This window comes from Armigeres subalbatus, chromosome 2 (assembly GCF_024139115.2).
Source record: "Armigeres subalbatus isolate Guangzhou_Male chromosome 2, GZ_Asu_2, whole genome shotgun sequence".
NCBI classification, from domain to species: Eukaryota; Metazoa; Arthropoda; class Insecta; order Diptera; family Culicidae; genus Armigeres; species Armigeres subalbatus.
In genome coordinates, this window is record NC_085140.1 from 386,783,699 (window position 1) to 386,798,874 (window position 15,176).

At 38.1% G+C, this 15,176-nt stretch overlaps 1 protein-coding gene across 4 annotated transcripts in view; it reads left to right on the forward strand.

Moving 5' to 3' along the window:
- The first annotated feature begins 418 nt into the window (after positions 1-418).
- The window catches only part of LOC134213182 (uncharacterized), a 191,757-nt gene continuing 176,999 nt past the window's right edge, over positions 419-15,176 (forward strand). For 2 of the 4 annotated variants that reach the window (XM_062691869.1, XM_062691872.1), the window contains exon 1: positions 419-1,411. The gene's annotated coding sequence lies outside the window, so the exon portion shown is untranslated. The remainder of the gene's footprint in view (positions 1,412-15,176) is intronic. The other 2 variants (XM_062691870.1, XM_062691871.1) reach the window with 2 other exon arrangements.

Consider the following 15,176-nt stretch of genomic DNA (forward strand, 5'->3'; position numbering starts at 1 on the left):
CAATTATTGTAAATATCACCTATCTTCCTAACAATGTTATTTTTACTTATTTATAAGCTCTACTTTACACGAGTCAGGTGACAAAATCGTTAGACGGATCAATCTATTATATTTTCTTGAATTCTGTCGCAAAATTTTATCACTTTGTAAACGTAAACCCATCAGTAGTGTAACATCTGTAAACCGCAAATGATGGGAGTGCACAATTCAGCGAGTTATTTTGATTATGTTTACTCTCCCGCCTCGCCCCTACAGCCAGCCAGCATAGCCACTAGGTGTATCACTCATTCATGGTTTCGGTTCGAAGCTTCTCTCCGTAGTTCCTCTCTTGATGGGGAGCGACTCCAAAGCCGAATCAAATTGGTAGCCCCAGCAGCAGCCCCACGTTAAGGTTCAATACGCATATACGTTCAGTTAGCGTCGAGAGCTCGTGTCGGGTGGTCGATGTAGCCTCCTGTGTGTGTTTTTGGACAACTTGGAAGCAGGGTGCGCGCGTTGTTCCTCTGTTTGCGAATGGTTCTAACAGATTCTTCAACTTCGTGGAATACTGCAGGATACAGCTAGGGTTTCCAGTAGTGTTGTTTTACTGTGGAAGTGTGTTTAAAACGTCGCGTCGGTTTATATTTATGCCCATATGCTTGCATTTGACGACCTGCTTTCAATCGGATAGGATGTGGAATTCAAAGGAATGGAAATCAAATCAAGTTCAAGAGTTATACAATATGTAGCATGTTGTCGTCTGTGCCGCAACGAGACTTCTGCTGTGTTTACTAGTTATGTTTCGCATTGGGGGTTGTGGTGTGGAAGTGATTCCGAATGAAAACAAAATTGTACTGAGGTTTATTGGCGTATTGTAGCTCGCAGATTCCTCTGTTATACCTTTGGAAACAGTTTTTTTTAGAGTATCGCAGAAGTGGCTAGACGCCTGTTAATTGATAAAAGAATTCTGAGGTTTTAGAGTGTGTAGCACGACTAACGACATTGTTGATCGTTGTTGTGGATGGCGTCTTTAATTAACGGTTGACATTGCGAGGCTGATATAAAAATATACAAAAAATGTCTGTGAAAAATAAAATCTCATGAGTGCGATATCATCGACCGAGAAGTATTACGTGGAAATAAAATCTAACGAAAAAGTATTTATTCTGCGTAGAGTAGAATTGTGTATGAAAATGGAAGAAGAAGGTAGAGGTGGAGAGTGGTAGCGAAGAAGCTTATGTGCTCTAGAATTAATGAAATTATTTGTACCGGATGAGGGGAGAAGTAATAGGACGATTTATCCTACGACATAAAAAACCGACTGTGCTATACGGTGCATGCAAGTGAGGAGTAAAGTTTGGTGAAAGCAGAACCTATCAACATCATTGATAACTATCTAGGATATCTTAAATTGCAGCCATTATAAGTCTAGGTGAGTAACCACCTAATGTATGTACCACAATGATATATAATTAGAAACTGCGGGTTTATGACCCGCTTGAAAGGGTAACTTTCAAGTGCTTAACAGTTTATGGCCACGAATTTTTTGGCTTTCTTGATTCCAAGGTTTATTGAAAGGGTTTAAAATGACCTCAAAAATAACATTTCAATATGAGTTTGCCTTTCCAATCAATGACTCAACTCTACGAATTCAGATGATTCCTTTGGGATGATGTACGTTTATTGAAAAATAATACTTTTTTAATGAATTAGTTTAAAAATTAACCTAAAAATCGGCGAGTATTCCTTTCTAATAACATTGAAAATTGACCAAATCGTGCCCAAGTGCGTTCTAGTGCTGTAGCCATACCACCAATTTATCACAGGACGATAATTAACATGAACGAACATATTGAATGTTACTGATAAATGGTGGATATTGTGATCATTTTGATCTTTCTAAACATTTATGGATTGCTTAAATCTACGAGAAAGGTACCGATTCTGATAGGTGGGTCAATCTTGACTAGATCTGATATTAATACACCAAAAGCAAAACAACATTGCTTAATTAGGGATAATTCACCTTAAATTATCTGTTCTCCAAATTCATTGGCATCTGTTGTGATGAACTATTCAATTTTGATTTTTCAAATACAAGAAATTAGCATTAGCATCATTGCAATTTATATGTACCACGCAGATTGAACACTAATGATACGCATGCTTCTTCTGAAATCTGTGTCCTGATTGCTATCAGAAATCAATGACGGAATCGTCACGATGCCTGAAGCTGGCAAAATGACCTTGATAAATCTAACTCCGCATAAAAACATGTGAATTCCAAAAGTCGTGTAGACAAGCATTCTATTGCGTAATTTAATATTTCTGAATGTCTCGCAATTCACCAATCGGCGAAGTCTGCGCTCTAAAATCACCAATCAAAATGAATTCCATAGACTAGACTTTATTATTTTTATTATACTCTTCTGCAGCAATTAGTGCACAGGGGATGGATTCCTCATAAATACTCATTATTATTTTTTTTAACTTTTTTTGCGCTTTGGTTTTTATCGAACAACCTGAAATCCGCAACTAAGTGTGTGTTTCGGTAAGCTATTTATTTATTTTATTATCATGCTGCGGTTGATGTGGCCTGTGTAGTACGTTAAAATTCTCTCCCGCCCGGTCCATAGCCGCACGTCGCCACGTCGCCAGCCACGCAGAGGAGGGTCGTCTTCCACCTGATCGATCCAATTTGCTCGTTGCGCGCTTTGTTGCAGAACTATTTTCGCCCAGCGCAGCGCAGTCGTTCGATTTCCCAACAGCTGATGCAATTCATGGTTCATTCGCCTTCTCCTAGAAAAGTTTTCTACCCCTCTGTAGGTAGTACGCAGCACCTTTCTTTCGAAAACACCAAGTCCTCGTAGGTCCTTGGCATTCCGTAAAATAAAATAAAAATGATTCGTTTGATATACTCTACTCAGATGTCGCTACGTGGTTTGTTTTTAGTTGATTATGGCACTCGGACAGCTCAGCACACGTAAAAATTGAAGAATTTTCAGGTGGTTGGTATTTTAAAGGTGTGGAATCTGGTGTAGATCGATGGATGATGAAATTTATCTGCGTAAAAAGCGGCCTCAGTGTACTTCGTTGAAGTTTTATTTGGTACATGCTTAAAATTTCGAGTATTTTTCTCCTACTTTTTTCCCTATTTAGATACAACAAAGGTATTGTTCTCTGGGGTCACTTTCTACGAGGTTTGGTTGTTTCTGTCTTTGGATTTACTGAATTGTTGAATTGACCCCATTTTTTTGTTTTTATTTGAGAGACTTTAAGCCCAGAGCTGGCTTGTTTCTAGCAAGAAATTGATTAAATCTATTAGTCTAAAATGCGACCATAGTGTCCTAATTGGAACAACCATCCTATAGCACGACTAGCACAAAAGAAGAAATTATAATTATTTTTTTGGGAAAGTGAATTGTCGTACATTATTCGCCTTACTCTTACAACAACGTTGTACTAGAAAGCTAATTTAGGAAATTAGATTCATGAAATTAGAAATTGGATTTCAATCCTAACATTTATTTTTGATAAAGGATTCAAATAAATATAATTCAAACACCAATTAACTCAGCTCGAAAAACTGAGCCAATATCTATCCTTATTTGAATATAACTCTTTTTATACAAATGGAATGCATCGATGCGAGAGCAACAGGTTTCAATAACTTTGGCATGTATCATTCTGAGGCGAGAAATATTATCTATCACACTGAATATCAAGAAAGGTATTTATCATTGCTGGGGCTAAATGTGTTTTTTGCCTTTCTCATACAACTTACTTGTACCTGTAAGCAATAATTTTACTCAAAAAATGATTTTTAGATAGAGTTTCCCTAGACTTAAAATTCGTCACTATTGAGTAGAAATAGCTATTGAGAAGAAATGAAGAAGTCGTTTCTTTATTAAGATAAATGGGAATCCACTTTAGATTAAGGTACCGTTATTTATATCCTTCGAGAAATGGCTTACACCGACTTGTAAAGGCCTCTAAATCAGTTTCGGCTTCAACAAAAAGGTGAGATACCGTCGTCGGTTTTGTTTCCGACCTCCAGACCGTTGGTGATAGCGATGAACCATTCTTACCACCAATGACGGTAATATCGATTTTGACCATGTAACATTTTCTTGTTTATTCTTATTAGAACCGAAATCGTTTCTGTTCAGAGATCTGATTTCATTGTGTATAGAATTTTCCACCTTCCCACAGAGCAGACATCAATCAAAGAATTCAGTAGATCCACCAAATTCGTAGCTACCTGATTCTTAATCAATGATGGTGTTTGCGTACTTTTAATTAACTTCATTCACCTGCCTACTGGGTAAAGAATAGATAGACCATCTGAAAGCAAACTATAGTCGTTCCATACTCTACCGATCATCACTCATAATTAACGAGTACAGTACAGACTACAGGGGAATTGATACCTACCCAAAAAAGCTGACACTTTAAAATATGGCAAACGATCAAAATTTACCAATTCCAGCAGCACAAAAGCCATTGACATTCATTTACAATTTATAATTTGACAGAATTCAATTCAATGAAATACTGGATATCATCACATCATCATCATCGCTTCCGCGAAGCAAACATTCTTTTACTACAGGTTCGACTTCGAACAGCATCACGCTGTGTGTAGTGCGTATGTTGATACATATACATTAGGGTGCCAATCGAATGCGTGGGAAAATTTGTTATTGAATTTAAAAGGAAGGAAACGACATTGCCCACAAGCTTCGGTAACCCAAAAAAAGTCCCTATCATAAATTTGAACTCAATAGCCTAGGGATGTCTCTAACCGATTAACCTCATGATTTATCACATAATAAAATCGATTTTCCATTTATTAAAAGGGAAACCTTGCGAAAATTTTCATAAGTAATATTGCTAGAACTTTGATCGAATTGAGGTGCTGTTCGATTGAAATCAAAAGAAAATTGTAAACGTCATTTTCATAATCACCCTAATATACAGCTACATCAATCTTTTGGGAGCCGATATTTCCATTTTAGAAATAACATGGTGATATATTGAAGAGATGATAAGAATGAATAAGACGCCTCGAGTCAGCCGAATCGAATATTTAAATCTTGTAAAACCTTGGGGAACGTGAATTGCTTGATATTCCCTACTCTAGGGATAGTTTTGTGTAATCTGCATAGATGCTGAACGTTAAGCGTACATTATATTCGCAAAAAGTGAAAAGGCATTCGAATCAATCAATCGATTTGTTCATTACTGCCGTATCATGTGGTGAGAATAAAATCCTCAACCATTTACGTGCCGACCGACGCGCGTCGAATGCTGCTCGTCTTCCAACTTTATGCTGTTGCTGACTTCATATCTGCACTTGGGTGCTTTGCGGGCTGGCTCTCTGAATGCAATTGACACACTTACTGCAAGGTGTCAGTTTAGTACAGCGCACGCGTGCTGCTGGGTGGGTTAATGCAACGGCGGATAACGAGCGGTGAGAGTATATTCTCAACTCAGTTGCTTATTAACTGACTGACAAGCCAATGACATAACGTGCAGTTTTATTATCATTCACCTAGAGGCAGATAACGGAGTGCAACAAACTACCATTGAGATGAATTTTATGACCTATGAAGTTCATTGAACACACAGGGTTCTTATACAATGGCATTATATTTGACTAGCAAACTTCGTTTTGCACAACATTGATAAATTGATAGGCATAATGAATTCTTAGCATCCATGGTTCCATCCACAACATAGTGTTTACCTGATGAACACACTATCAACAATCTTTATTTTGATTTGCAACAAGAAAGAAAACTAAAGTTCATATTTCAAATCTATGCAAAACGATAGATATCTTTTCCAACATCTTACATACAATTTGCGCTGCCTCAAGATGTTGCGCATACGCAGCAGCGACATCCGGTTACTGCAGCCGATCTGGGTCATACTGAGGCGGGCGTTCCGAACATTGAGGACGACGTATAGTTTTGGGCGCTGTAACCACCAGCAGGTAGTGGTCAGAGTCGATGTTCCGTTCCTGAATCAGAACGTAGCTATTTACGATCTAATTATTGTGGTGATCTACAGGTATACCGATTCAAAAGACTGTGTTGCAATTAAGTACTGCGAATGGCCACATTCTTGGAGGCGACAAAACCAATCAACAGGCGACAAAACCAATCAACAGGATCCAAACTATCCTTGAGTTGTGATCTTGATGTTTTAACTAAAGAATAAACCCGGCACTACAGCATGCTATTTTTGAATCTGTAATGCATCATGATACGTCCTTGCACCATTCCAGAGATAATGCAGATTGATTACAATATCTTCGATGCTTCAAACTGTTCATGAGTTCAAATCTTTGAAAGTGGAAATGGCCAACGAAGTAATTTACGGGGTTTCGACTATATTTTTGACACTGAATAGCTCCATAGGAAATCAATACACCACTATAGACATCCCAAGCAGCACGCGCAACATCTTTCAAATAACTGCTTATTCCCAGTAAACTGTATTAAATTCTCAGGTACTACATTAAGTTTTATTAAACTCATTTTTTAGTTTCAGAAACATTGTATGTCCCTTAAAAGATACAATGAAGTTCAAAAATAACTTTGTTGTCTATGTAGCGGTAGGCGAAATTTACAAATAGAATTGATAGTGTGTTAATTATTGTAATAGGTTGGAAATCTCAAGGTCAGTGGCGTATAGCCATGGGGGTGGTTTTGGGTATAAAACCCCCCCAGAGACAAAATTTTTGGAAGAATTTTTTTTTTTGAAAGAAAAAAATGTTCAGAAACCCGCACCCCCCCCCACCCCCCCTCCAGGCCAATTTTCTGGCTACGCCACTGCTCAAGGTCATTGTGTTCCACAAGAAGTTTCACATACGACGCGTTGTGCATAATTGAGTTCTAAAGCCCAACCTCGTTTATGTTTGCAAACGATAATGCATCGGTGTTTGAGACATTTTAATACATGTTTTGGGCTGAGTAACTTCTGTTGCTGGAAAGGCAACATTTCACAACGAATGAAACATCAGCCCAAAACGACAGACCCATATATTATATTGCAAAGATTAAGTCAAGTGCCCTGCGGTGTTTTGCTATAGTGCAGCGGTTCTCAATCTTTTTCTTGAGAGGTACCCCTTCGTGTGTTTGTATTCTTTGAGGTACCCCCTATTTTAATAACCGTAACTCATAAGATTATCTCATAGAGTGCTTTCGAACCTATTGAAAAGAGACTTTTGAGCATCTTGAAATGAAGTTTCTGACCCTTTTGAAAGTAGGCTTCCAAGCCTTTTGAAAGAATAATTCCGAGCCCCTCAAAAGGGAGTTTCCGAGGCTTTCAAAAGGAGGCTTCCAAGCCACATGAAAGGGATCATTCGAGTCTCTTGAAAGAAGGCTTTGGGGATTGAGGATTGAGAAATGACGCTTCTGAGCCGTTTGAAAGTTGACTTTTTGAAAAAAGAATTCCGAGCCACTCGAAAGTAAAATTCCGAGCCACTTGAAAGGGGGCATCCGAGCATCTTGAAACTGGGCTTCTGACTCCTTTGAAAAGCGGCTTCCGACCCACTCGTGATGGTTGGCTAACAGGATTCCGAGCCCCTCGAATGGAGGATTCTGAGCCCCTTAAAAGGGGGCTTCCGAGCCTCATGAAAATGGGTCTTTCCAGCCTCTTGAAATGACATTTCTGTGCCTTTTTAATGTAGGCTTCTAAGCTTCTCGAAGGAAGAATTCCGAGCCCCTCCAAAGGAAGTTTTCGAGCCACTTGAAAGGGGGTTTCCGAGCCTCTTGAAAGTGAGCTTCTGAGCTTCCGACTCTTTCATAAAGAGGCTTTCGAGCCACTTGAAAGGGGGCTGGCTGAAAGAAGAATTCCGAGCCCCTTCGAAAGGTGGTTGCTGAGCCTTTTGAAAATAGGCTTCCAAGCTTCTTGAACGAAGAAACCCGAGCCCCTTGATTGGGTTTTCGAGCCACTTGAAAGTGGGCTTCCGAGCCTCTTTATAGGGGCTTCTGGGTCTTTTGAAAGAGGGCTTCAAACCATCTGGAAAAGGGGGATTGTGACCCTCTTAAAAAAAACATCTGAGCCTCTTGAATGAGGGCTTCTTATCTGTTTTGAAAGGGGGCTTCCGAAAAGAGGCTTCCGAACCACTTCAAAGGGGGCTGACTGAAAGAAGAATTCGGTTTTCGAGTCTCTTGAAAGGAGGCATTGAGCATCTTAAAATGACGTTGCTGAGCCTTAGGCTTCCAAGCTTCTCCAAGGAAGAATTCCGAGCCCCTCGAAATGAAGTTTCCGAACCACTTGAAAGGGGGTTTCCGAGTCTCTTGAAAGTGGGCTTCTGAGCCTCCTAAAACTGGGTTTCCGACCATTTTGAAAATAGGCTTCCGAACCACTTGTGGGGATTGGGTGAAAGAATTTGGAGCGAGGCCTCTTAAAAGGAGGCTTTCGAGGGAAATTTCGAGCCTCTTGAAATGGCGATACTGAGCCTTTTAAAAATAGGCTTCCAAGCTTCTCGAAGGTAGAATTCGGACCCCCTTTAAAGGAAGTTTCCGAGCCACTTGAAAGGGTGCTTCCGACCCTTTCGAAAAGAGGCTTCTGAACCACCTTAAACCAATTATTTTGCTTGGAAGGATGCTTTCGAACCGCGTAGAAGAAGGCTACCAAGAGTTTTTTTTTTGAAAAAAAAAGCCTTATGCCTCAAGGCTTCTGAACCTTCAAATTTAATATTTTAGTTAAGAAGTATATTCTATACATTTTTCATAATTTTGTTTCGATTAAGTAGATTGTTTTTGAAGATATCTTTGATCTTTTGTCCCACAGTCCTTCATACACTGTGTTGGCTGTGGTGGACATGGTTCGATATCAGAAAAAAAATATTTTAAGCTCTTTTTTAGTGGAATGTATTCAACCGTCTAATACGAGTTAAGTATTCTCCATTTAATTCCACCAATTATTTCGATATCTTTGCAGATACGTATTTCGAGTCGAGTCAAGTACGAGCACTGAAGACGACCACACAGTTGTGGTCGAAATACGTATCTGCAAAGGGATGGTTCGATTTGTTTTAATTTACTAATTGCTATGCATATTATGTTCTATTCAAAATCTTGGAATATAAATTTATACAATTATTAAATCTTTACCAATAGTTTTTTTAATTAGAATTGTAATTCGTCCGCCATTACGCAATTTCGTCCAAGGTACCCCCTGGGGTCAGCGAAGGTACCCCCGGGGGAACATGTACCCCAGGTTGAGAACCGCTGCTATAGTGCATTTGAAACTATATTATACCACTTTATTCTGTACATCAAAAAAGACCGGAGGAAGCATTTTCTATGTATTTTTTAATTTCAAATTAAACAATGTTCTTTTCCACTTCTGAGTTGGAAAAAAATCTGACGCGTTCAGGATCATTAGTTTTATCGTTCAATGGAAGAAAATCTAATACAGATTCTTCATTTTTGGACCCAATTTAGACCTTTAGTTCGTCGCACCACAGTTGTTGTTAACAACTGAAAAACAAGTGGCGTTGCTGGGGATTCATACTATTTCCAGGCCTTCTACAACACTGCAAACTGTCCTTAATTTCAGATCTTAAATTGCTTAATATTGCTTAATGCTATTCTAAATAATCAATGAGTTAGATTAACTTTTTGAGGTATCAAACCATAATGATACAGTATTACATTGGCCGGGGTCAGACAGCGTAAAAAACCGCTGCGTGGACATCGGCCCTTATATGGCATCATATACGATCTTGTGTTGACTGGGATGGCGAGTTTGATGCTCTGTCCAATCTAGGATGTTTTCGGGTTGTAAACTTTCTCAACACTTTGGGCAAAGTGTATCGGTTATACTTGTCACTACAGGAAATATAGAATACTAAACCGTCTAAGACGAATTAAGTACTGTCCAGTACTTAATTTGTCTTAGACGGTTTAATACATTCCACTAAAAGAGCTTAATATATTTTTCTAGAATACTAAGTTGAAAAGCAGGCGAAGTTTTAGTTGGAATGTTGATCCATTGAAGAAGAAGAAGTCCAGGGAATAATGTGGCATGTGTATAATAACGACGATATCCCATGTAAGGACGATATCCGTTGATCGCTTACAGACTTTACAGACCTTCGAAGAACCTACAGATTCAAGAAATTTTTGAAGTACCAATGAGGTTTGCGGAATACTTTGACATACTCACAATAGCGAAATGGTGTTTTATGAAGCTGTTCCAACTCAATACTTCGAACAGAACTTAAAATATGAAACCAAGATTAGTTTGGAGTACCATTGATGTACTGATAATACTGTGAAATGTCTATAATAGGGAGCTATTTGAACCCAAAGATAAGGCCGTCACTTCAAGATCTGTAGTCAAGAATAGTTTGGAGTATTGTTGATGATTTGATAATACTGTGACATATTTTATTTACACAAGCATAGTTGAGCTAAGCTAACTCAAAAACCAAAGGCCAATACCTCTTAGATCACTTCATTGACAATACCATACAGAACTTCAAAATCTGAGCTCCAGACTGGAGTACCGTAATTATACTAGGAATACTGTTTTTGACATGTGATATTCATTTATATAACATTTTGGGAATGCTGTGACATATTTACAATAGGGAAATGGTGTTTCATGGAGCTATGCTAGCGCAAAAATAAAAACCAAGACTCCGTAGATAACTTTATTGACATACAGATCTTGAAAATCTGAACTCAAGAATAGTTTGGAACACCGCTCTTATACTAGGAATACTGTGACATATTTATTCATACTACTGAGGTAAACTGCCGCAAACTGGTGTTAACGAGTAGTACTCATCGTGCTCTTTAACAGGAAAATGGAAAACTTGTATGTTGTGATTCGGAACTTACATCATTTTTTCATATTACAGCAGTTTACAGTAATTCTACTTCACAAGTATGACCAAGACCCCGTAGATCGATTTGTTGACTATAAAGACCTTCAATATCTGTACTTAAAAAATAAAAGAATAGTACCGTAGATGTCCTGGGAATACTGTGATATTTTTGTAATAGGGAAGCGATGTTCCATGAAGTTAATCTAATTTAAAAATATGGCCAAAACCCCGTATAACGCTTTGTTGATCACATAAAGGACCAAAATCATAACTCAAGAATAGCTTCGAGTATTGATGGAACATTGATGATCTGGGAACACCGAAATTAATGTTTTTTTATTCCAAACAAATACAAGATATACAAGATTTTTGATCTTTTAGAGCGGGATTGGTTCCTACCCCATATATCCAACATCCCAGTGATATCTCGTGGAAGTGCAGATGACTCGTCGGCTTCTATCAAAGCGAGTATCATGTGAACATTCTCCTACCCATTCTCCTACCCATCTTTACACGTGCCACGGTGACCATAAATTCAGGTGTCTGTTGAAGAAACTGATTCAAGCCTGATGTGATTGAAGATATTAAGGACGATAAAATTATACGAGGTATGTTGGGATGCAAACAATTTGAATAGGGCCAATAAAAAACGAACATTAAGACTACTGCAGCAGCGGGATTGAGTGCCTGGCGATGATCGGCCGGATAGATCCGGCAGGCGCGAGAATTAGTACTGCAATAAAGAATGTTAATAATGGTCTTCCAATGGGTGGACTGTGGACGACTTCGAAACAGTAGCATTTTGGAGGTGTTTTATTTATAATACATATAAATTGTTCCACCTTATGCCTTCATACAACCCGCCGTATCTTGCATCAGTTCTGGTCGGGTGAAACTAACGGTTGTTGTAACGAAGCGTGTAACCATAAATAATAAACAAAAATGTTCTAATGGTGTCCATGGTCGGTAGATCTATTCACTATTATTGTTGATTCAAAGTTTCACTCCCCCATTTCGATTAGCTCTTCGAGTAGTCTCCGGATCAATTCCAGACACACCCATAAAAAATAGAGGTGACAAAATGAATACTACAAGACTGGGGTTGCTTTTTACGCCGTTAATACCTGAATACCTCCTGATTTATTTCTTGTGGGATTTTCTGGTGGGGTCAGCTTAATCTTTTGATAAATCCAGCGTTCCCAATGTAGTTGAGCTTTAAAAATGTTCTTTGATTTTATCTTTCAATTTGGCGAAAGGCTTAGATTGCTAACAATTGGGTTTTTGTTAAATTTTGAATAACATTTTGATTTTTTTATTCATTCGATACAACACCTTTTTCTGAGCTACAACATATTTTTTTCACCCTAATAGACCCTATCCAATAAAAGATTTTGGAAATTTGACTGCTTGGCAGTTTGCTGACAAGTTGACAGCTCGGCCCATAGTAAAATCAAAATTCATGAAATTTTGGATTATGGCTCGGTTTTTATAATAGATTTAAGGTATGTAGTAATCTTAATACCCCTAAAAACCCAATTTGTATTTTCCCCTAAATCCAAGAAGCATAAAAATTGTTACTTGGGAAATTTGTATGGAAAAATCCTACTTTGGGTAGAGGAGATTGGAAACGCAAAACTTTACCCTTACCTAATCATTTTACACTGGGAGTTGGCATCCAAAAGTGTCAGAAAGAATAGTGATCTATTGGTTTCAACTGCGGGAATGACACTTGTACGCCATTGACACTGTTTGTGTTTGAATGGTGCAAGGTGACAGCCATAACGACAATAAGGTGAAGAGAAAAGGTGCGTTCCAGGGTAACAGTTTCGCAAACAGCAACCAGAAGAAAAAAGCATGTATTGCTGTTTATGAAACTGTTATGTTATACCGGTGGAACTTTGTTGTACGAGATCGTCAAAACTGTTAAACCTCGCTTAACTTTTCAAAAGGACCTAAGTAACATTTTTTTCATGAATTAATTTGAGTACTGCAATCAAAAGCTTTCATGTTGTTCTGTTGATTGCGCTATTCAAATTAATTCATGAAAAACATGTTACTTAGGTCCTTTTGAAAATTTAAGCGAGAAACAAGTGATTCAGAAGGTTGGCGCCTACCTTAATTTTGGAGATCGAACAAGAGATGAGATGAATGGAAAGACGGGATTGTCGAGCTTCAAGAATAGAGGGCGGTATCCAAAAGTGTGACGAAGCATGATCATTATTTTCATTAAACACTCAATATTATACCACATGGCTCATGTGGAGGATAATTCATTCGATCGATTTTGAAAGCTGAAAAATAACAGCAAGCACGTCATATTGTTGGTGTGTTTGTTGAATAATCGATAAAAGTTTAAAAAATACCTTTGACTAAGAAGATAATTCAGTTCGTGTAACTTCGACTATTTGTATCCCACAATCCATAATAATTATTTAGATTATGTATTCAGAAATTATTTAGAAAAAAGATCCATCATGAAGGCATGTATGTTTCCAATACATAAAGATTTGTGTATACGACTTAAATGGCAGCATACGATAGCACCTAACTAGATGATTTGTGAACCATGTGACAGTCTGCAAAATAAATAATCACATTTAACTATGAATTATAATAAATCATGCCACAGATAGTGACTAAATTCATTCGTTTTTCAACCGAAGCACTGATGCAGGTTGACTATCTGCATTGCATTACCATAATGGTGTCACAAAAACTAGCTTATCGGTGGGCAATTCACAACGTATGTATGTCATTCTATCGGCATGATGGAAAACTGGTGAAGGACAGTTTTCACAAAGTTTCGCATACAAAAGACCAATGCCGAAAAATATCAGCCGTTGTATTCTGCCAGCATTCCAAAGAAAGGATGATGTCACTCAAACGTTTAATATGTATGAGATGTGTCTCGGAAATTTATGAATAGTGGATGTAAATTTGTGATACGACACTCGATCCTACACCGAATAATCGTAGGTTGCATCGACTTTGGTCAATGTCAAGAAATGAAAGCAAGTCTTAATAGAAAAAAGCATCGCCGTTCAGTTTCAACTCCTTTGTCTGTGTTTCGACAGTCTAACCGTTTCCGCAGACGCTGAACCTTTCGTTTCTGCAAATGTTGGGATCAATTTTTAGATACTGGGATTTAAGGTTTTAAAAGTACACTGGGGCAAATGACGTTTATTTAATCTTCTGCAATGGCTCTTTATTCAAAATGAAACTTGGTGTTCTATTAGTATTTTCACAGTTATCAATGAAAGCTCTTCTATACCTACCATTGGATTAATTAGTATCATGTGTGGCAAGCACAGTGGATAAAATATGAAATCCAGCACTTGCTTGATGTATTTATGGCCGATGAAGGATTGGATTACGATTGTATAGATAATGGCATAAAGCCTGTCCACGTTAGATTTCGGACAGCTAGATAATGCTCAATCGATTTGTCGCTATTTCACCAATTTAGACGTTAGCTAAAACATACTGAAAGCAGCACATAAACCGGAAAGATTTAGCTGTCATGTAAATGGATTGTCTCCGTATTTTGTAAAAAAATGTTTAAAAATCGCGGTGGAAGATGGGTGTCCGAAATATAACGTGGACAGGCTTTAAATGTATAAAAAGTACAAATGTACATTCAGGATACCCATCATTCATTAGGACCCTTCATGCTCCGCTCACCCCGGTGTACCTTACTTTAAACAGAAAATAAGTGCACGCAAACAGTTTTGGTAAAATAATTAAATTAGTCCTTTGCTACTGTGATAAAATCTTAATGAGAACCGGTTCCAAAACTTTGTGAAAGGTTCTATGGTTGGTTCATAAATCACGTCGACCTATCTTGCTGGGAGAGGTGATGCCGGTTGAATACGGTTTGTTATTAAAATGTATAAGTTTGCGAATGTGGGCTGTGATTTTTGAATTGCCTGTACGTGGTTTACAAACAGGTCCAAATGACCTTGATGAAGAAATCGATTCTTCAGTATCTTTAAACTCTTCCTTTTCTTGAAAGGGGAACCCTGCTCTTTTGTGTGCCTAAAGCAGTCTTCCCTTGCACAGTTTTGCTCAAAAAATTCATCGTCGTCTAAGCTGCATGGTAACTGTCTAGAAAGCATTTTTTTCTGTTTTTTGCCATCATTCCTGCCGCCGATCGTGAGCACGTCTACATAATGTGCTCTGCTGCTTTCAAGGGTGCACGGCAACTGTATATGTCGTATCTTGTTAGCCTATAAAGATTGTGGTGCTTCAGCTACACGTAATGATGGTTATATTTTGGGCAACAATTTAAGGTGGAGTGCTGTTCTAGCATTAGTGTTAATATCTCGATCTACATAAAAATGAT